The 21,401-nt window shown below is 41.6% G+C and overlaps 1 protein-coding gene across 9 annotated transcripts in view; it reads left to right on the forward strand.

Annotated features, from left to right (window-relative positions):
• PLCB4 (phospholipase C beta 4) overlaps positions 1-21,401 on the forward strand; it is a 198,813-nt gene that overhangs the window by 81,747 nt on the left and 95,665 nt on the right. The gene's annotated exons all lie outside the window — the stretch shown is intronic.

The following is a 21,401-nucleotide window of genomic DNA, read 5'->3' on the forward strand; positions in this document are numbered from 1 at the left end:
TGAGAAACATACGTAGAAGAAAGGATGATGAGAAGGAGGAGAGGAAATGAGTATGAGAGTTTGAAAGGAGTCAGTGGCTTGAATAACAGCAGAGGAACTCACCAATTCAGCAGAACAGGGAATGTGTGAAGAGCTGGGGGCTGTCTGAACAGAGGAGAGAAGAAGCAGTGGGAGGTGTGGAAGGTGCAGAGAGGGCACCAGTGGCTTATACCTACAAGACCGTGGACACAGGAGAGGAGAGCTGCCTTACCTAGCGGTGTTTGATGGTAATGAGTGCAAATTCATTTCCGTCAAGTTGGAATTGGGATTTACCACAGAAGAGTCCAACCAGTTAAGCCAGTACATTCTCTGCCTCTGTTATCGTTGCTCTAAATAATTGCCACCTTCATCCTAGGGACTGTGAGCAGTGGCTGTAAATGTTGCCAGAAAGATCAGCAGAAGATCAAGTGTAAAAAAAGCTCAAGTATAACATGCATTTAGCTTCAACTTTGCTATTTCTGTTTCAGTCCTAAAAATATGGCTTCTGTGTCTAAAGCTTGTCTTTCTTTTCATCTATTCTCAAGTTAATGTTACTGGGTAATATCTGTAAACTTCATCTCACTCCAGGTGCTGGACTAGCTCTATCAGTGTACCTCATGCAGAAGATCTACAGCTTTAAAAATTGATAGAAATACATAGCACTGTTTTTTTTCTTCTGCAGTGTTAGGGTTCTGTTCCTTTAAAATCCATGTATAGACTTCTCTTCTGAAGTCTATTGGGAAAACAGTGAAAAAGCCAGCAGGGCCACATGAGGGAATTCCATATTTGTTTTTGGCATTTAATTTCCATGAAGAGGAGGATCCTGTTGACACAGAACTGCTTTCTTTTTTTTTTCTTCATCTTGCAAATGTTGTGGAAGCATTAAAAATGAGTTCCTTGTCAAGATTCCAAAATAGATGTTTGCGTAGTAGATTAGATGTAAGATTTGTGTAACTTTGACAGCAGCTTTCAGGCTGGTTGTTTCATAAGCAGGATGTGAAGCTGCATCATCAGAAAGAATATTACTGCTCAAATGCATGTTGCATATACAGAATTGATCAGCTTATAGACAGATATACTGCAGTGATTCAAGAGTTGTGTGCAGATCATTAACAGTATAAAAATAGAGGTATGTGCAGTTATAACTGTTCCCTTTCTTTATGTAGAAAATGGTTTGTTATAGCTGAAGTCTCATACTTGGCTTACCATGATTTTACTATTGCAGACTTCAGAAGGAGATGCATAAAATGTGAGAATTGGAGCTTGAGAAAATAAACCACCATATACAGGAAGAGTAATTGCTGTGTTTCAAAATAACCTTCACCATCTGAAAACTTGTAGAAGTAATTTCCAGTGTGTAGGAAATGGCTCTGAAATGCTCATTCTCAAAGAAAATGGACTGAAAAAATGCTTTTTCTTCAACCTCCCGCTTCTTTTAAAAGAAAATACCAGAGCAGCACATAAGCTGTAAGAGGTCCCTTGGACTGCAAGGTCGCTTTGTTTTCCAGTTGGTGGCTGAGTTAGCAGAGTGGAGCAAAGCGGTGGTGGCGGCAGTGTGGAGAGGAGGAGTGTTAAAATCCTTTTGAATGCAAAACTTTTGGGGGCAGATCTGCTCTGAGATGGGTCAGTACAGTGCCTAAAAAAACCCCAGTGCCCAGGACATTGTAGTTAGAACACCGTCTGGGAGAGCTGCACTGTGTTGAGGAGTGATGGAGAAGTGAGGAACGCATTTTACCCGACATGAAGTGGTGTGAGGCCTGGTTGCCAGCACAGCGAGCTGGGACCTAAGGTGCTGAGCCCCAGGCACAGCTCTGCATACACACTGGTGAGCACTTGCTTCCAGTTCTGCCTGAGGGAGATACTGTTTGCTGTTGGAATATATCATCCCTGAATTATTTGGCTTGGGGTCAGTATTCCTAAATAGAGAAGTCTCTGGTATTTCCAAGGGTTGTCACAGCTTCCATAGAGCCTTTGTGCTCCTCCATAGCACCTAAAGTTTGGGTTTGTGTTGGAAAGGACCTTAAGATCATCTAGTTCCAGCCCCCATGCCATAGATAGGGATGCCTCGCACTAGACCATGTCCCCCAAGGCTCTGTCCAACCTGCCCCTGCTGCATAAAACCAAGAAGAAGACCTATTTTCCTACAGGGAAATTGGAATGAGGGTCGGATTCATTGCTTCTCTTGATCCAGCTTTTGCAGCCCATTTAAATGGGAGAGTGATGAGACTCTTTGTGAGGAAATTACATATTTAACTGTAAAACTGCAGATGCAGCTATTTTCAGAAATCTATCCGCCCATCCTTATGCAGCTAAAAACGGCTTGTCTTGCTTCAGACAGAGGGATGACAAGACATGCAAGGTAGCCAGTCAGGCCAGGCTGGCTTGCCCCTTAAAGATTATGCTGCTGGAATTCTTTTAAACCCTGTTCTGCACCGAGTCCATGCAAATCAGCTAATTATCAGCCTCAGCTCAGGCTTCCATGAGCGCCGAAGAGTGGAACAGAATGATTTAATTTCTCTAACATACTCTCTTGGCACTTTTGCACACAGAATATGTTGCTCTAAAGCATCCCTTGATACTACCCTTGGCAGAGTTCCAAAAGGAGTTGAAGTTAAAAACCACTCAGCGTAATTCAAGGGTTGGTAAACCTCGATTTGTCACCTTCCCTGCCTCGTGTAATTTTGCCGTCTGTAACGCGGGGCTTTCCTCTCCTCTCCTCTCACACAAGCAGAGAGATGATCTTCAGAAGTGTTTAAACTGTGAATCAGGGAGTATAGCTGGCAGTGGTTCTGCATGTGGTATTCTCTTAGGCGAGTAATTAAACTGAGGTGAAGCAATCATATGAATCTTAAGTTTTGCAATTCATTATACCTAAAAGCGAAAAGACTGTGTGGAGTTTTTGGTTACATTAGTAAATGAGTGTGATTGCCTTCCGTTGTGACTTCGGTTTGCGTTGTGCTCGCTCTAAAATGTGTGCCGCTGTCAGAGACAGTAGTGTAAATTCCCCTTGTGGAAGAGTTTGTGTGTAGGGTACAGGAACATCTTGAGTGGCTGAGTGTAAATTATATAACTCACAAAACAGTTTGGGATGTGGCCAGATTTAAGCTAACAGGAAAAGGAATTTGGTCAAGAGGTTCTGTTTCTCCTCAGTAGTTGGTTCCCAATACTAGAAACACTCTTAATACCTGTTAACTCATTAATTTTACTGTAACTAACAAATTAAATGCAGGCATAAGCACTGGCAAGAATTAACCAGCTAGTTCTATTACTTGAGGTATGCTGGTGCCATTGAAGATTCCTTTAATGGTAGCTGTATTCTTTAGCTGTCTAGATACCATTAAAATGAAGCATGCCTTAAGCCTCGGGCAGGAAGGTGTAGTGTCTGTGTGTTATTTATAATAAGCCTTGACAATCAAGAGGAAGTAGTAGATCAACTAATTATATGTTGTTGGTTGCTTGTCTGTCATCTTATTACAGTGCTTCAGTATCATAATTTCCAATGGAGAAAATGGATTTAATTTTCATTATGGCTAATAATTAAGCAATAGTGTTCTCTCTGTATAAAAATGGTAAACATAGACCAGAAGTAAGTATTGGAAGTTCAAAAGATCAGTGTCTTGCATGTGTTTCTTTGCTTAGGAGAAATTCTCTTTGTTGCGTCTTACAAGAATCACGGATTAAGGCCCTATTTCAGTTTGTTTCGGTGGCATCAATCTCATAAATAACCACCGTAAACAGAATACACACTCACACCCCCCTGACACAGAGTAGTTGCTCAGTGAAACTAACTGTAGTACGTGTAGTTAACTCTTTATAATTCTTTGTAGGTCATAGTATTGACGTCATAGTTGGACCTTTCTAATCCCATCTTTATTTAGATGGGGCTACGTGGCGATCTGTCTCGAAAAGCTCGTGTGTTCTCATTCTGCCTTAATTCCTTGCATCTTTTTAATCCAGGCTGAAGCTGGATTGAAAATTTTAGGTAGTGAATCTCATGCAAGTACTGTAATTTATTTCAGTGACCTAGACATGATTGTGTGGCAAAGTTTGTTTTCTATTTTAAACAGCTAAAAGCAGCAGTCTGGCACTAAGCTAGAATGAAGTGTGTTTCGCAGTCCCTGAAGAATTGTATTGCTGGGTTTTTCGGGCATCCTTATTTTTATAATAATGAATTTCAAATCAGACTAAATTTAAAAAGCAAAACTGTTTCAAAATTGTGTGAACTGGAAACTATGCAGCAAAAAACCTGTACCAGTTTTCTTTCAAACTTGTAACGGCTTAATCTTTAAGCAAAGCACTCCCAGCCAAGTTGGATGAACTGGGATTCTGGCCTTTCAACATCGCTTTTGTCCACTAGCCCAGCCTGTGCTGGTACGTTAGCTATCACAGCATGTATGTGTTGTCATTTCTGGCAGAGCCTGCACATCTGAATTCCTAATTATAAGTCATACTGGAAATGAGTATTTTTAATTACCCCTTGTATTTCAGAGCGGGGGGAAATAGCATTTAAAGTACTGAGATCTTGTCAGAATTGTTGAATTGGTATCTACTGCTGAGTTTGCAAAGGGCCTGAAGGGAATGTAGCTTCTCTAGAAGTGTCTTTGAGAAATTGAGACAGGGCTTAATGCAAGGCCAGCAGTAATGCTACCAATCATGTTTGGGCTTTTGGGGTATGGTTGGCTTGGGTTTTTAGTCTTCCCCATGACTTCTGAAGGAATGGTGATTACTGGAGTTCCTCTGCTTCCTAATTGATTATGGTAACAAAATTCTAGGAAGGATTTGTTGGAGTACCTAGCACTGGACACAGTACTTCAGAGCAAGTGTGGTCCCTGGGCAGAGAGTTGGAAGGAGAGAGGTGGTATGATGGGAGTAGGAGAAAAGAGGGGAGATTGAATGGGCTGGGATTGTTTAACCTAGAAAGAATAAGATCTTCATATTCAGATTACCAGTTGGATTTTAGATTGCACCCAGTCATCAATCGGGAAAAGTGATTAACAGCTTATCTGTGTCCAGTGCTGCTTTTTGTCTTTGACATTAACAGTATCTGTTTGTGCTCTGTGATTGCTGAGGAACAGATTCTCTCAAGTAGCAGTAAACACTCACTAAGCATGTTCATTGCATCCTTTCGGTCTCTTGCACATCTACAGCGAGACTCATTGGAGGGCAGCACCAACCAGCAGTGTGCCTAGTCAGAAACAGCTTTAGATGGAGACTGAAAACCTCATTTACTTCAAGAGTTTGTTTCCAAAATGCCATTCAAAAACGTGTGGAATTGAAAACAAAAATACCAGCCTTTCTATAAGTGAGGTAGTCATTAGCCATGAGATACTGTCTTGTAGGTACTGTACCATCTTATTTTGGCCTCTTTTTTAAGGTTTCCCTTTCTTAAACTTGCCTCATAACTTTATTTCCTCTGTGGTCATCTGATCCATTGGATATCAGCTTTACATTTACGTCACTGATGTCCATTGCTGCCACATGTTGTAAATGTAGTGCATGGGAGAGCAAGTGATGACTGCTCACTCTGCACCAAAATCAATGTTCTCAGTATTATCCTACCTGAGACCTCTCTGAGACATCCTGTTTGTCACATTGTGCAGCAGACATTTGCCGTATCCTTGCAAGCTCACACAGACTGTGTCTGGTTTTGGTACCTCCCTCTGTGCTGTGGGGTAGGCTGCAGGTACCAGCCTTGTCCAGATATCTGTTGTACTTTGGGACAGTGCCAGTGGGATCTGCAGGGCTCTCCTGCAGATGCATAAACAAATCAACCATGGGAATGTTTTTGTCTTCCATCAGCCATCTGGAGCATTTGAAGGCAGACTTGATGGATTGCATCAGACAGGTCAAAATACCTGTGCTTCCAGTATGGAAGTGTATTTCCAGCACACCACTTTGTGATTGCCAGCCTGCTGGTCTCCTGGGGAAGGTCTGGGCTGTGTCTGGGGCTCCAAAGCATCATTCCTTTCTGGATGCTGAGCTCTGATAAGATGCCAGCACTCTACAACAAAAGCACAGATATGAAATTTCACTCCAGTGTCTTACCCTGAGTATTTAAAAGCATTATGAGGCATTGTCTGTTGTGATTCTCTTCATTGTGCAAGATGCTTCCAAATTTCCAACTGATGGGTTTTTTTTTATTTTTATTATTATTATTATCTGTCTGAGTTGTGATGTTAATTTTTCCTTAAAGTGACAACCAGGCTGTAAGCAGATGAAGCTGCTTGTCCTGAGCAGTGTGTTCATGGAGTGAGCATGTTGCTAGCTGTATCTCATATTGGTCATCCTTACCATTAGATCATGTTGTGTGTTGAACAACTTACACACAGTCTCTGAAAATGATCACTGGAAAACAAATTGTTGCTTAACCATAAGATTTAAATACTTGAAAGGTTTCTGCAAAGAGGAGAGGAATAATCCATGTACCAGGGTGCCTAGGGTAAGAAATATGGGTATCTTTGAAGTGAAGATTATTTAAACTAGGAAGAACTTTTCCAGGGTAAAGGATAGTGAAGCACTTGAATAGGCTGCCTGCAGAGCTTGCTGCCTTTGCAGCACTGAAGGTATTTATGTGAAAGTTAGTCATCTCTATGAGAATGGACTGGGTTTGGCCTTTCCAGGGGCTGGATAATGGAGTCGTGACTTCTCCGAGTCTCCTTCAGTACAAGGGCTTAATGTTTTTAACATAAAGATCTGCAAAACTGCCTGAAAACAGGTATTTGCTGACTGTGATGTGATGTGTCAATCATTTATTAAAACTAACAGCTGTGCCCCTTTGCCCAAGACTTGCAATATTCTAAGTCCTTTAGAAACAGTTGAATGTTGCACAAAAGTTTTAATATTGTTAACTAACAAAATAGTGAGGTATCTTTGGTTGATACTCTGGAGGGAAGGAATGCCATCCAGGGGGACCTTGACACGCTTGTGAGGTGGGCTGATGCCAACCTTACGAAGTTTAACTATGCCAAGTGCAAGGTCCTACACCTGGGTCAGAGCAATCCCAGGCACAGTTACAGGTTGGGCAGAGAAGAGATTCAGAGCAGCCCTGTGGAGAAGGACTTAGGGGTGTTGGTTGATGAGAAAATGAACATGGGCTGGCTTCAGTGTGCGCTCACAGCCCAGAAAGCAACCGTATCCTGGGCTGCATCAAAAGGAGCGTGACCAGCAGGTCGAAGGAGGTGATCCTGCCCCTCTACTCTGCTCTTGTGAGACCTCACCTGGAGCATTGTGTGCAGTTCTGGTGTCCTCAACTTAAAAAGGACATGGAACTGTTGGAACAAGTCCAGAGGAGGCCACGAGGATGATCAGGGGACTGGAGCACCTCCCGTATGAAGACAGGCTGGGAAAATTGGGGCTGTTCAGCCTGGAGAAGAGAAGGCTGCGTGGAGACCTCCTAGCAGCCTTCCAGTATCTGAAGGGGGCCTATAGGGATGCTGGGGAGGGACTCTTCATTAGGGACTGTAGTGATAGGACAAGGGGTGATGGGTTCAAACTGAAACAGGGGAAGTTTAGATTGGATATAAGGAGGAAATTCTTTCCTGTTAGGGTGGTGAGGCACTGAAATGGGTTGCCCATGGAGGTTGTGAATGTTCCATCCCTGGCTCCATCCCCAGTCACTAAATATTCAATTTGGAAAAACTTACTCATAGAGGGAAATAATTTGAAGAAAAGTTATCCAAAAGATGAGACCTTCTCTAGGAGCAGAAGCTGTACTTGTTAATTCTTCCAAGCATGCAGAGAGCAGCAAGAGTTTATGATGAAAAATGTCAGATGAAAATGAAGCTAGTGTTTATTCTTTGTAATTGTAGTTCACAACTAGTCACATCTTTTGGAGCTGACACTCACTTTGATATGGCACTGTACTCAATGACATCTTCATATTGATTTGAATCTGTCCTTGTAAGTCTGTCTCATGTACTTTTATTGTTCCCTCTATGTTAAGGGATCACTGCAAATAGGAGTAGGAGCCCTGCTACCTTAAATGTTACTGAAGCCATAGCTTCAATCAGTGACCATTCTGGTAAAGCACTCTAAGAATATCTGATAAAGGTGATTTAATACAGAGGGAATTAGAAAGCTAAGCAAAAGTTAAGGCTTACTATAAGTTACAGATTCCTCTGTGGCATTTAGATTGTGAATGTTGCATTTAGATTGTGAATGTTGGGAATGTATCTCAGGAAAATGGTTTTGGAGTCAAGCGTATTCAAAGCACAGAATAAGAATGAATGAGAAACCTGCAAATTAACATGAAAATATTGTAGATTCAATGTGGTGGCATTAAAGAATTTACTTTGGCTCAAATATTAGAAATGACAATTTCTATGATTAAAGGGTACCAAAATGAAGCAGCAGTAGGATGCTTATTTAATCTTTAACTTTTATGATAATGGAACCTGCTATTTCTATGGGGATAATTCTCAAAATGGATTGGGATAAATCCTGTGATTACAAGAACTGAAAATGAATGCTTTATACTTGGAAAGAGCTTCCAGGCTGTCCTAGAAGCACTTGATAGGTGCTGTGCCAGTGTGTGACATTCAAAAAGTTGACCTTTTCGATGTCAAAACTGTAAGGGTGGTGAGGCACTGGAATGGGTTGCCCAGGGAGGTTGTGAACGCTTCATCCCTGGCAGTGTTCAAGGCCAGGTTGGACAGAGCCTTGGGTGACATGGTTTAGTGTGAGGTGTCCCTGCCCATGGCAGGGGCGTTGGAACTGGCTGATCTTAAGGTCCTTTCCAACCCTAACTGTTCTATGATTCTGTGATTCTATGAAATAAGCAAACTTCAGCTAGTTTGGCTTTTTGGGTATGTATACACGCTTAACTGAAAACACAAATGTAGTTATGCGACGTCAGATTAGGTGTTCTGGTGAAAATAGGCCCTCTGGTATATAAAATTAATACCATTACACATCTGGTGGATGATAAATAAAATTATTCTCTTAGATCATCTCTGTTTTCTGCTATTCATAGCCTTTTTCTTGTCTGTGAGAGGGGTCTGCTTTTCTGTGGAGCTTTCCAACCCTCTGTTTAACAACATTGTATGTAGTCAAGTTTATTACTGTACTAGAATCTGATTTTTAAGTCCTGAAGAGATTTAAAGAGGAAGTTTTCCCTTCCACCTCTTCATCTTCCTTTGCTTTTTTTTTTTAAAGGAAGAGTTGAATGTATATAGAATATGCTGGAAATGAAGGTATAAATATCACATGGTGCTTTTTGGATGTAAGATTATTGAGTCCTCCTGCTGGATACGTAAATTTTACCTTGAAGAAGCTAAGTATGTGCCAGTGTCTGTTAAAAAAAAATAAAGTTTGCAGTCTGTGAAGAAGGTAAAATTGGACTATTTATTGTGAGATTTGAATGGAGAAACTGTCTTTGAATTCATAGAATCATAGAATCATAAGTTAGGGTTGGAAAGGACCTTAAGATCATCCAGTTCCAACCCCCCTGCCATGGGCAGGGACACCTCACATTAAACCATCTCACCCAAGGCTTCGTCCAACCTGGCCTTGAACACAGCCAGGGATGGAGCATTCACAACCTCCCTGGGCAACCCATTCCAGTGCCTCACCACCCTCACAGTAAAGAACTTCCTCCTTATATCCAATCTAAACTTCCCCTGTTTAAGCTTGAACCCGTTACCCCTTGTCCTGTCACTACAGTCCCTTATGAAGAGTCCATCCCCAACATCCTTATAGGCCCCTTTCAGACACTGGAAGCTGCTGTGTGGTCTCCACGCAGCCTTGTCTAAGATTTTTAGTTTTATTTTTTGTTTTTCAGCTTTACTATTTATTGCCAATTTTTGGTGGTTTTCAATAAATAACATGAGACTTAAGCACAGATTTTTGTCACTATGTATTGCTAGGAAGCAGAAGAATGTTACGTTACACAAGAGTAGCAACTGAATCAAGTTAGCTTTAATTTTTCCTCTTTCTTTCTGAGAGGTAGTAATAAATAGGGCCCTAATATAGCTGAAGAGTACACATCAGGGGAACACAACAAGAATTTACCACCTGGAGGGAAAAACAAGGTGAAATGAAGACTTTAGATAAATTCACCTTGGTATTCTTTCTCTGTGCCTGTAACTAAACTGTATTCTCTAATCCTGAAACATTTTTCTGTTGTAACATACAAGGAAACAAGATTCTGTGATGTTAAAATGGGATGAATCTGTGATGTTAAAATGGGATGAATCTGTAATGTATCCAAGACTCTGCTCATGTTATTAATTATCCTTAATTGAGTTGGTCCTGATGTTGTCCACAACACACAGAAACCTTCCTGAAGTACTAAAGCACTTCCTTATGGATATAAAAAATGTTTCTTGACTGTATTTACATTGAAACTCTGCAAAGACCTTTATAAATGGCTTATAATTAAGAGCTGAGCAAAACTTCCACAGTCAAACCAAATTATATTGGCTAATCTTTACCTGGAGGTTTCCCAGGTTAGGGGTTCTGGTTCCAGCATCCCTTGGTCATCCTACTCAGAGTGACATATATGAATATGAGATTCATATAAGTTGTCTTCTGTGAGATTCATGCTGTATCCATCTCACATGTTTGGCAAGCAACTTTTTTACCTCCTCCCTCAGAGGATTAATAAAACATAATTCTAGTGATGTTTCAGATGGCTTGTATCACTTGAAACATTCAAGGTGCCTCAGAGTACGTTATACTGATAAGAAACGTCTGTTACTGCTGGAGCTTCAAACACTTCATGCAGCCAAAGCTGTATGAAACCATGCAAACTAACTGCTCAAGAAGCGTCCAAAAGAAGTAACTAAAACTTGTGGGTTTGCATTCATTTATTTGCCTCTGATCTTACTGATATTTCAGAGACAGTCAAGGCAGATTCCCAGTTTTGCTTCCAGCAATGTGGAAGATGGGTGCAGAGATTCTTGTTCATCATGTGCTGTCAAGGGCTTTGGGAGAAGCAGCAGCTATTGTTAAGATTGTGATGAAACCAAGTGTCTCGCACAGGGTGATACTGGCTGATCTTCTGCTAGTGGAATGACTGGGACTTGCATCCTTTGCACCTCACAGGTGTCTGTCATCCCACTTCTCCATCCCATTGTGTGTGTAACAGAGGCACTGACCTCTTCCCTGAAGTGAACTGAGGAGTTTTATTTCATCTCTGTATGTTAACTGTTACCATTTGTCAGTGTTTGCTTGTGTCTTTTACAAGAGTAAGAAAGGAGTAGGTTTGACATTGCCATTCAGCATGCTCTTGAGATGGGTCACTTGAATTTACAAGCAGATTGCTTACATTGAAATGTTGTTTGGAAATGTCTAATGGGGCTCTCATGCTACCTTCCTAAGAAGTGGTACGTAAGCTGAGCGCAGGTCAAAGTCAGTGGAGAAAACAGTTCCAGAGGTGAATTGGCTTCAAGTTTCCTGAGTTTCAGTTTCAACTTAATCCTTAAACAATAGCTTTATTGATGTAAACTTTCAATTTTAAAAGCTAGAATGCCAGGCTGGGGTTTGGATTTCACCCATGCTTTGCTGAAGTAATCTTACCTTGTAGTGCACCTGCCTGGAGAGGCTCATAGGTGAAGGACAGACATCTATTAGAAACCTGTTTTCACCATCTTCTGTTACATAGGAGCAGGTACTATTTATACGTTGTGCAAGTGAGCAGAATTACAGCAATACTGCTAGTATGGAGTCATTTATGGAGGATACAGTAACTGCAGGATATTATTCTGAACAAAGACAAGTGTTACTGAGGAGTCTTTGAGAATCTAAAGTCTGAAATCATCTCTAATTGCTTCCAAGATTTGCTTGGTGATATTTTAAGGCTTTCAGCCAGCCTGTTTTGAGTGACTGTAAATGTACTGCAAAACAGCGTTCACACTAGACCATGGCAGCAGAAGGTATGTTTGCCCTACATACTATAATGGGTAGAAATCCCCAAGATCCCTGGGCAAGCACTAGCTGAGCTGGCAGCATCCTAGCTGTAGTAACGTGCAGCTCTCTGTGGCTGTGAACTAAATTAACCTGCACATGAGGCTGCCTCTAGCACCCCAGAAAGCCTGGCAGGACACTGCCAGCTCAGAGCTGACTCCCACATCTCCATGTTACACTGCACAGCATGAATGTGCCCACTGAGCTGCTCTTTCTCTGTTAAGCAGCTTGTGTATCAGGTGTAGCTGATCTTTCACCAGTGTTAGTGCTGAGGGACCACCTAGTGTTAGGTGGAAACATCACTTAATTCATGCAGGAGATTTCTGCGTGTAAATAGAATGGTGAATTGAGGCATCACATTCTTCAGGAATCCTCTGTACTCATGATGCAGGAAAAAGGGTGTCTCAATAAAGGAAGGAAATGATCTTTGTATCTATAATCTTTTGTTTTCTGCTTTAACATGGACTGAAATCTTAAAAGATATAGCACGTTTCTTAATTACATTTTTATAAGCAACACTGAATGAACTGGTCTTAAGGCATGTCATCTCTAAAGCAGCTCTGTAGGGCATGTCTTCATTTCAGCCACAGCTGTGATTTGCTCTGCAATGCAGTACTGCTGATTAGACTTTGTGTTCCTTGAGTTCAGCTTGTGGCCCGTGCCAGAGACTGTAGTCGTAGGGGTTCAGGTAGCATGGCTGGAGCTCTTGTGCCTTTTTGTTAGCTTTGGATCTTGTGGCAGTTTTTATCCTGGTATTATCAACCTGGTTTATATCCTGGTTTCATACTTCTGCTCCAACAAAGCCACACACTCTAAGAAAAGCAGGTTTGGATTGTGCCTATCAGGACCCGGTCTGGAAGCCAAAGGAAGTCTGATTTCTGGAACTGTAACAGAGTACTGTCCCTTATAGAAGCTTGAAAAGAGTGGCCTTTGTTTCCTGGAGCTGATAGTTCTGCCACCGTGATGGGTGTTCCATGAGCTACTTGTTCCTCCTTATCTTGTGTGTGAATTTGGATTTCTGGCAGAAAGTGCAGTTTCTCTGCTAATCGCACCCAGCACCTGCAAGATCTTATATTCCACATGATTTTCAAGTGTTGCCACCCTGAACTTTAAAATCAGGTGGTTCTTTAACCATAGCTTCAGAAACAAAGAGTAAATTTTGGCTTTGTTCTGTTTAATAGTTCTGCATCTTCCTTATGCTCACAAAGGATCAGTACCACAGTTTATTGCCACCAAAAAATTTGGTGTTCCTGCTTCTCCCAGCCACACACTGTAGGTCTTTCCTTTGTGCTGGTTCTACTCATGGCTTAAGTCCTATGTGACCAGGATATAATGCACAAAGCTAGCTAGCAAAAGATAACAAGTGAATAGTTTTCCACCACCGTACAGAGATGAAATGGCTAAACTGGGATCACTCAGGCTATCAGGAATGGGATCATTGAAAAGGAAGCGCAAGCAAGGTGTTAGGACCATTCTCTTCAGTGAGAGAGTTGGATCAGCTCCTTGTATCGTCCCTGATCGCTCCAAAAGGGCTCATTTTTTTTTGCTGGCACACTGAACAAGCAGCTGTGTGTTCTGTTTTCCTGGCTTTTCTGCAGTCAGGTTACTCTGGTTACCTCTGATAAGTGGTTGCCTCCAGCACACACTGGTAACAATTAACCTGGGGACAGTGGTGTCCACTGCTCTGCTTGTTTACAAAGCTAATAGGTGTCAGTGCCCTTAATGCGGTTAATCAGGGATACTCTTTATGCATGTTAGTTTGCATCCTGCAGTGAACAATATTATTGATTAACCCTTAACTAGCCCATGCTATTGAGGTTGTGGAGAGAACGATAGAATGCAACTTTGGAAGGGAAAGCTGTAAGTATGAAATCTGTTCTTTCAGCTTCTGTGCCAGCCACTTCTGTTTCAGGAGAAGCAGGAGCCTCGCTGTTCCCTGTGTTGCTTTTGTCTCCCATCCAAAAAACCCTTGCCAACAAGCTGGTATCTCAGTAAGCACAGCCTGGGTGCCTGCCTTCAGGAGGCTTCTGCCAGCTGCTCAGCATGAAAAGCTTGCAGAGCGCTCTGGAGGTTACTTGGGATGGCATGGGGCTTTCCAGAGAAACACCAGCTGGGCCTATTCCCTTTTCCCTTTATGTGCCATTTCACTCAGCTGCCCAAAGGAGCTGTGCATGTATGGAGGAAAGAAGGGATTTAACTCAGCAGTGCTGTAATTATGCAAAGCATCCTCTGACATGGGAACTGTACAGAAACAAACTTGCAGGAGGGTGTGCTGACAAAAGGGAAGAGTTGTTGATCTAAAACCCTATATTAATATTTAAGGAAACAAGCAACCATAAAAACCACCCAAGGTGTCACGTTCCTGATCCAAGCTTTCAACTTGTATGTGTAGTTATTTCACAGAAGATTGATTTTAGGGTCTGTTCTGCACTTGAAGGTGTAGTTGTATGGTATCAGAGTCCTTCAAAACCAACACAATCACCTTCCCTGCTGATGCTGAAAAACCCTTTTCTTTCTTTTTAAGAGGGGAATATTGTCACTTGTTCATAGTATCTTAAGGAGAAAAGACAGAAGAAGTGCTCAGTGGTGGGCCAGTACCTTTATTGTATGGATCTTTCAGCCCACAGGTGTTTTAATGTGGAAAAGCTGCCATTTTCTTCCCTTGAAACACCCTTCCCGTAGATATTCCCAAGCCCTTAGTTGTTTCCTGTGGAGTGGTCAGTTGGCTCTTCAGCTCCTCTGGCAGTGCAGTTTATGGTCGGATCACAAAGAACAAGAGTTAGGGTCTTGGATGAGGATGAAGAGCGTTTTCAACAAACAGTTATCCTCAGGATGTGAAGACTGTTCTGGGAACACAGAGGGTACAGGAAGATGGGAACTGGGACTTTGATACACTCCTTGACAGGCCAGTTGTGACTGTGCCAAAGCAATGTTTCTGTCATGTCACATTGTCCATTAATTCTTTTGGCAAGTTGTATTTCCTATGGGAGTCAGCTACACTGAGTGGCGTCCAGGGATAGTGTTTCTTCTCAAGCTTTTTCCATGGTATGCAGCTCAGTTTCCAATGTGCAAGTCCCACATGCTGACAAGAATCAGATGCACCTGTCCCTTGACCATGACCCATCCACAGATGCAGATTTATGGGGCCTAAAGAGAAAGGGCTGAAGGGTGTGTACCAGTCAAGCTGGGTCATTCCATTGCCAGAGGTATTTTTAGTATAAACTGAGCACTTGTAGCTGTGTTTAGAGTGATTTTAATTGTCAGAATTTTAGTTATACAATAATAAGCAGCTGCTAAAGACTGAGGGCAACTAGGGACCCCAAAGCATTGAATGCACTGATTCACATGTGGTAACACTTATTCTAATGTGCCCATTGGGATTTCATGCCTAAACTCTACCTTTCAGCAAAAGCATCTTGCTCTTTATCAATCTTAACAGAGCTGCTTCAGTTATTCTTCTGCTTTTCTTGTTCAGTGGACTGTGAGAGGTGCTTTGTCATCTTTTCCTCAGCAACATCAGCTCCAGGTTTTTCCTTGTAAAGCCATACTATACAGTACTGTATGTACCTGTTGTGTATATATTCTTCACATTTCCCTGGGCTCACCTCTCAAATCTCAGAGCATTTATAAGGACACCAGAAATGTATTTTCTGTATGTATGCATACAGTGTGGTCTGCAGAAGTACAGCATGCACATGATTGTGCTTACCAAGAAGGGAGCAAAGGGGTTTGCTAGCCAAGGGCAAAGAACTCTCTTCTGTAAGCTTTCAGTTAAAAACCAGTCTAGACATTTTTATCACATTAAACAGTCTGGAGCATTTAATAGGTATGTGACAGGAAGAAAAGCAGTCTGAACGAGCTGACCAGTTTTCCTATGGGAAAAGCCTGCTGGGCCCAAGTTTTTATTCTTTGCCATGGTAATTATTATGCTGGAAATGCTTAATGGTGATGCATGAAGCAAAGCTGGTTTTGGACATGTAAAAATGTTACCCTCACTTTCTGCATGGTCTGCTGTGCCTTGTGTGTGACACTGCTCTTGGGTTTGATGGGTGCTCTACTTGATGTGTGAGTGCCACTTGTTACTGAGTTGTAGAGACCAGAGAGGATAGTGACAGCATTAGTTAAGCACTGCAGAACACTTCAGTGCATGCAGCCAGTGCAAATGGCAAAACATTTTCTTTCTGTCTCTGCTTTTATCAGTTTTTATGGTGTAACAAGTTGCATCTGTTGATTTCCATTGCATCCGATGGCTTCCAAACAGACTCCTCTGCCTTTGATCTCCACGCTCTCATCTAGAATCAGTTCTTTCACCTTCCCAGGCATTTTGCCCATGCATCCCTTGGTTTGTCTGCAGCACAAGGGAATGCTGAACTCCTCATCTCTGGGAGCCCTGCCATCCCCACTCCCAAGCTGTCACAATAAATAACCCTGCTCTGCTGTTGCCTGGAATGTTGGCACTGTTCTTGCCACTTCTTTTTTTCTTTACCCCACACACATAGACAACAATGTTTTGTTTTGTTGGTGTGTCTTAGTGTATATTCCACCCTGTTCCTCCCTTTCCAGCCCTATTGCAGAAACCCAGCTTCATACTTGGAATAATCTCTAAAAATAGGCTTGCTTGTGCTATCCCAAACCATTTCCATTTCGGCTATTGCAGACTTATCTACTGTTCCTTTCCAGCATTGTGAAAATGCTGCCACCTTCCCTTTTCCTTTTTAGCTGTTTTGGCCTGCTCAGGCACTTACCATTCTGTTGAAGACCACATCAGTCTCAGACATCCCATCCTTGATTTCTGCATTTTTCCTGTTCCTAGTCTCTCCCTCCTCTTTTCAATTCCCACACATCTGTTTCATTTCTTTCTCCCCTAATGGTTGTCCAGAATCAAGAATGTCTTCATATTCCAGCATGATGTGCATGCTCTCAGCTTTCCAGGGAGAGAAGAGAAAGTGCTGCTTATCTGCCTGCCTGCATGAGCATGTTCTGTTATGTACCTGTCATAGCATGAGAGCAAAGGTATCCTCCAGCCATAGTGTGTGTGTCCCTTTCTGCCTAAGTAGAAGTGGAGGTTCCAGCAGCAGGTGACAATAAAGAACAGTGATGACGAGCTTCGGAGAGGTAACGGCTCCCGTTCTTGTTTCCTGCTGTTTGACAGTGAATTGCATCTTTCTGTTAGGAATTTAGAGAAAGTCAGTCCCTGACTGATGTCTTCAGTTGGGCCAGAAAAATTTGGATAAATGGAACCTCTCAGCATGCTATAAAGCCTGCTGTTTATTATGAGATGTCAAATGAGGGTTCAAAATGGGCTTTGTACACTAGCATGCCATACTGGCAGACTGACTCTCCTCTTTGTCTCCATACTGGACAAACAGGTTACATACCAACACTTTTATTTTTATCCCTTTTGGAATACTATGTCAAATCATCCATTTTGAGAAATACAGAAATTGAGATGCCTTTCCTTCAGAAATTTTCATATAGAATATGAATAGTTGAAGAAGCCCAGATGCATCCAGCAGGGTGATTTAGAGAGGCTGCTGGCTTGGGATTCTCCCACCTCTCTCTTTAATAGCTGATGTGCCTGAGTTTGCCCCATTTTTTAAACAAACAATGCACTGATATTCAGAAAGACATTTTAGGCACATTGTTCTCAAGTAATGTAAGCAACTGAATGCCTCAATACTGAGTATATTAGCTCTCTGAGCTGTTCTATCAGATAAACTTCTCTCAGATGTCTCATGAAGTCTCATTTTACTCCTAAGAGACAGCTGTCAATTTGATAATGGCTGTTGTGACAGGAAGCAGAACAATGTCAAGAGACTTGTTTTAATATTTGATTAGTAGAAATGTACCTACATGCAGGCTGCACAGTTTCTCTGAGAGAGGGATTAGTGAGAGAGATTGTGATGCCATGTCTTGTGCATCCCCATCGCCAGTTCATGGTTAACTAAGAGCGTACCAGCTAAAGGATTAGTGGCATCTATTTTTCATCCTTGGTCGTGTTACCTGCACAGTCTTTCTTATTCTTTCTCTATGGCTTTCAGAGCTTCTGGGGAGTGACACAACAACCATTTAAGAACAAATCTGGCTGAAGAAGTGCTTACTCTGCCACCTACCTACAATAACGAAGTAACAATAACACTAAGTTAATGTTCAGGACCAGTTCCTTTTCCTCTTGAATCTCTAGGAAATTCAAGTTGTAAATAGCTGATAACCTGATATATCTCCAACGTGACTGTCTGTATTTGGACAGCAGTCCTGCTGGAAAGAGGGCCTCTAAGATTTCCAAATTATAGGCAGCATTTTCTGTTCACCCTTGCCAAGTGCTACGCTGTGTTCAGAACTGTGGCAGTCTCATCTTCAGCAAAATGCCCAGTTGTTTGTTAACAAGTTAATGCTGGATGTTATTGGTGGTTAGAAGTGTATAACGTAATAGCTTTTAGCTCTGGGATATCTTGCTGCCAGTGGTTTCAGGCTCTCTATATACATAAATAATTAGCATCACTAAGTGTGTAGTTCAGACAAGACTTGCTAGCCTTATTGTTTAGAAGGGGAAAAGGGAAAATGGGAAATGTCAAATGTGTCCATCCAGCACTCTGGAGCAGTCTGGCTAAATATCAGCTGTAGCCCAGGTCCTTCATTCCAAGCTAGCCCAAAGGGATTGTGATTTTCCTGAACAATTGCTGATGAATGTTTCTGCATACAAGAGGTAGAGTGTTTGGAAGCAATTAGTATGTCCTGTTTCTTTCTGAACCTGAAATCTTGGCAGGAAAACAAGATGAATCCAACCAACCTAAAGCTCGGAGGGCGCTGTGGTCTGTACCACCATTAGCCGGAGCAGGTTACTGCTGCTCTGTTGCTGCTCTTACTCTAGCTCAAGTCGTGTCACAGAACTAAGGAAGCAATAAGCTGCCCCTAAAGATCTCTGCTACCACGATTAGATTTACCGCAGCACCGGGGCTGGGTGGTCAGAAGGGTGACAGATAATTTCCATTCCAACCAGTTGCTAATCTGTGCTGGCATTCCCTTACCTCCCAGCTGAGACTTGATTGAGGGAGTGAGCCAAGATGTGAGTGAGCAGGGTAATGGGTGAAGTGAAGGCTGATGAAAACAAGAAAAAGGATATCAGGTGCAAGGAAGGAAGGACTATACTGATCAAGGGCAGATACCAGGTCTATGTTTCTTACTTTTAATTCCATGTTATCTTCTCTTGTTTAAAGAAGGGGATGCAAAACTCACTATCTCTAGGATGTAAGGGGGGTTCTGAGAAGGAATTTGAGCCATGTTATGGCTTCTAACATAGATAGAAATATTTTCTGGGCAGTGCCAATGACAATCTCACCTAAAAAGCATAGAACCCCCTGTGTTTTCATGGTTTGTAGGCTTGGTAACCTGTTACCAAGAAATTTGTAATGAATTTAAACTTTCAGCAGATAACTACTTTTAACACACTTTATACTTTTTTCAAGGCCAGGCTGGACAGAGTCTTGAGTAACATGGTCTAGAGTGAGGCATCCCTGCCCATGGCAGGGGTTTGGAACTAGATGATCTTAAGGTCCTTTCCAGCGCTAACTGTGTTATGATTCTATAACACACACCCAACGGTCAAATAAAGAATGCAGTTTTTTGATATTAATGCATTTCAGACCAGTGAAATGATTGCCTAGGATGATCCCCTTAGCTTTGTCTGAAATCTGAGGCCAGCAATGTAGCTCACTGCTGTTTCCTCAGAGACCATCTCTAAAACTGGTCAGAATGAAGGCTGCAGATTATAAATGTCACCATCCTAAGTTTAGCTTTGAAAGTAACGTCTGTGTTCCTCACAGCTGATTAGTTTTGAAAATATCTGTGTATTTTGAAGGCAGTCACATCAAGTCATGTCAAAACTTTATTAAGGTTTGGTTAGAGCTGAAGTACCTGACCATAGAAGGGATCGTTTCAAACACACGGAGATTTAGAAGTTATTACAAAAATACAGTCTTGACCTTTCATTGCACTTTATTAATACAAGGTCTGAGCCAGTGTCAGTGTTTGGAAACAGACAACTGTGTCCTCGGGACCTGGCCATGGAGCTGCTGATATTTGTAGTTTGTTGTCTTTCTGTTTGAGGTTCTGGCTTGTGTTATCTCCAAAACTTCTCCTTGCACTTAAAAATGAAACTCTGCCGATATTCATCTGGTTTGGGGGTTTGTGGTGCCTTTCCTCTGATATTTGCAGTTAATAATCTGGATTTAGAATTTTGCAGTTGTTTTATACCCTAGGATCCCTGAACTCTCGCAGTCCTCACAGGAATGATGCTCACTTAAGGTTATTTGATGTTTATCTGCACTCCCACATGAATCCTTTGGGTTTTAATTTGAAACATTTATTCATGTCTTCCTATCACATTTAAGTTATGGGAATCACTTCTGCTTGAGATATTTTAAAGCACGAAGCCCCAGAAGAAGGCTAAAAAGAAGCATCTGAAGTTCTAAATGTCAAAATCACTCATGATTTTAATTGGAATAATTGATACAAATACTTCATGCAGGTGTACTACAAGGGAGAAGCACTACTCACTGGCTGAAATGACGTGTAATCTGCCAGCTACAGACGAAACAACAACGGTAGAGATGAAATATGGTATTAATTGCTCAAAGAGCATATTGAAGACTCTGGGGTCTTTTCTAAATCTGACAAGTCCCTTTCCTTAAGGGCTCATTGCTGTAATTATACAAGGTGTCAGGTTTTACGAGGCTGTAGAGAAAGAATTAGGGCTGAAGTAATACAGAAATACTTGAGATGTTTTGCAAGTGATTTCTTTTTCCTAATTATTATTCCACGAAGTAGCTTCTGTTTTAACATTGTCTTCAATTGAAAGCTACAGAGTGAAGTAATTAAACTTAATAAAAGTCCCTGCTGGTTAAATCAAGATGCATTGTATACATACATCACATGCTATAGCAATTCAGAAAAGATCTTGACAGCTATTAACCAAACTATTGATTTCATCAAAGTCCAATCTGTTCTCTATTACTGCCTGGGGAGGAGATAGCTTCCAGGAAATGGGATGTTTGATAGTATCATAAAAGTAAATCTTGAACACTTCTAACACTTCTGCTTAACTAAAGAGAAAACTGTAGCATCTTCCATGGTTTTGGACAACTTAATTTTATATATGGTGAGTTTTTTTTTATTGGAATGAGACAAAACAGGGCAAGTTCTAGGGAAAGGTTCTTCATTACATGCTCGCGTTTTGGACATGAAGTGCATTTCCTCAGTAGGATTAGCTTTTGAAGAGGTGACAAAATTGAATGGGTTTGTTGTTCCTGGTGTTTATTTGGTTTGTGTTTGGGGGGAATTTGGTAGTTACTTCATTACATATATGCATGTCTTATGTTGGATGTTTCTGCTGACTCTGTATTGGTATTCAGCTGTCTTTGAACATTATGAGCATAATCGATGCTTTTTAATATTTTCTATACAACATTTCTTATAAATGG

Source organism: Pezoporus occidentalis, unplaced genomic scaffold (assembly GCF_034315485.1).
Source record: "Pezoporus occidentalis ecotype Australia unplaced genomic scaffold, CSIRO_AGI_Poc_V1 ctg10, whole genome shotgun sequence".
NCBI classification, from domain to species: Eukaryota; Metazoa; Chordata; class Aves; order Psittaciformes; family Psittacidae; genus Pezoporus; species Pezoporus occidentalis.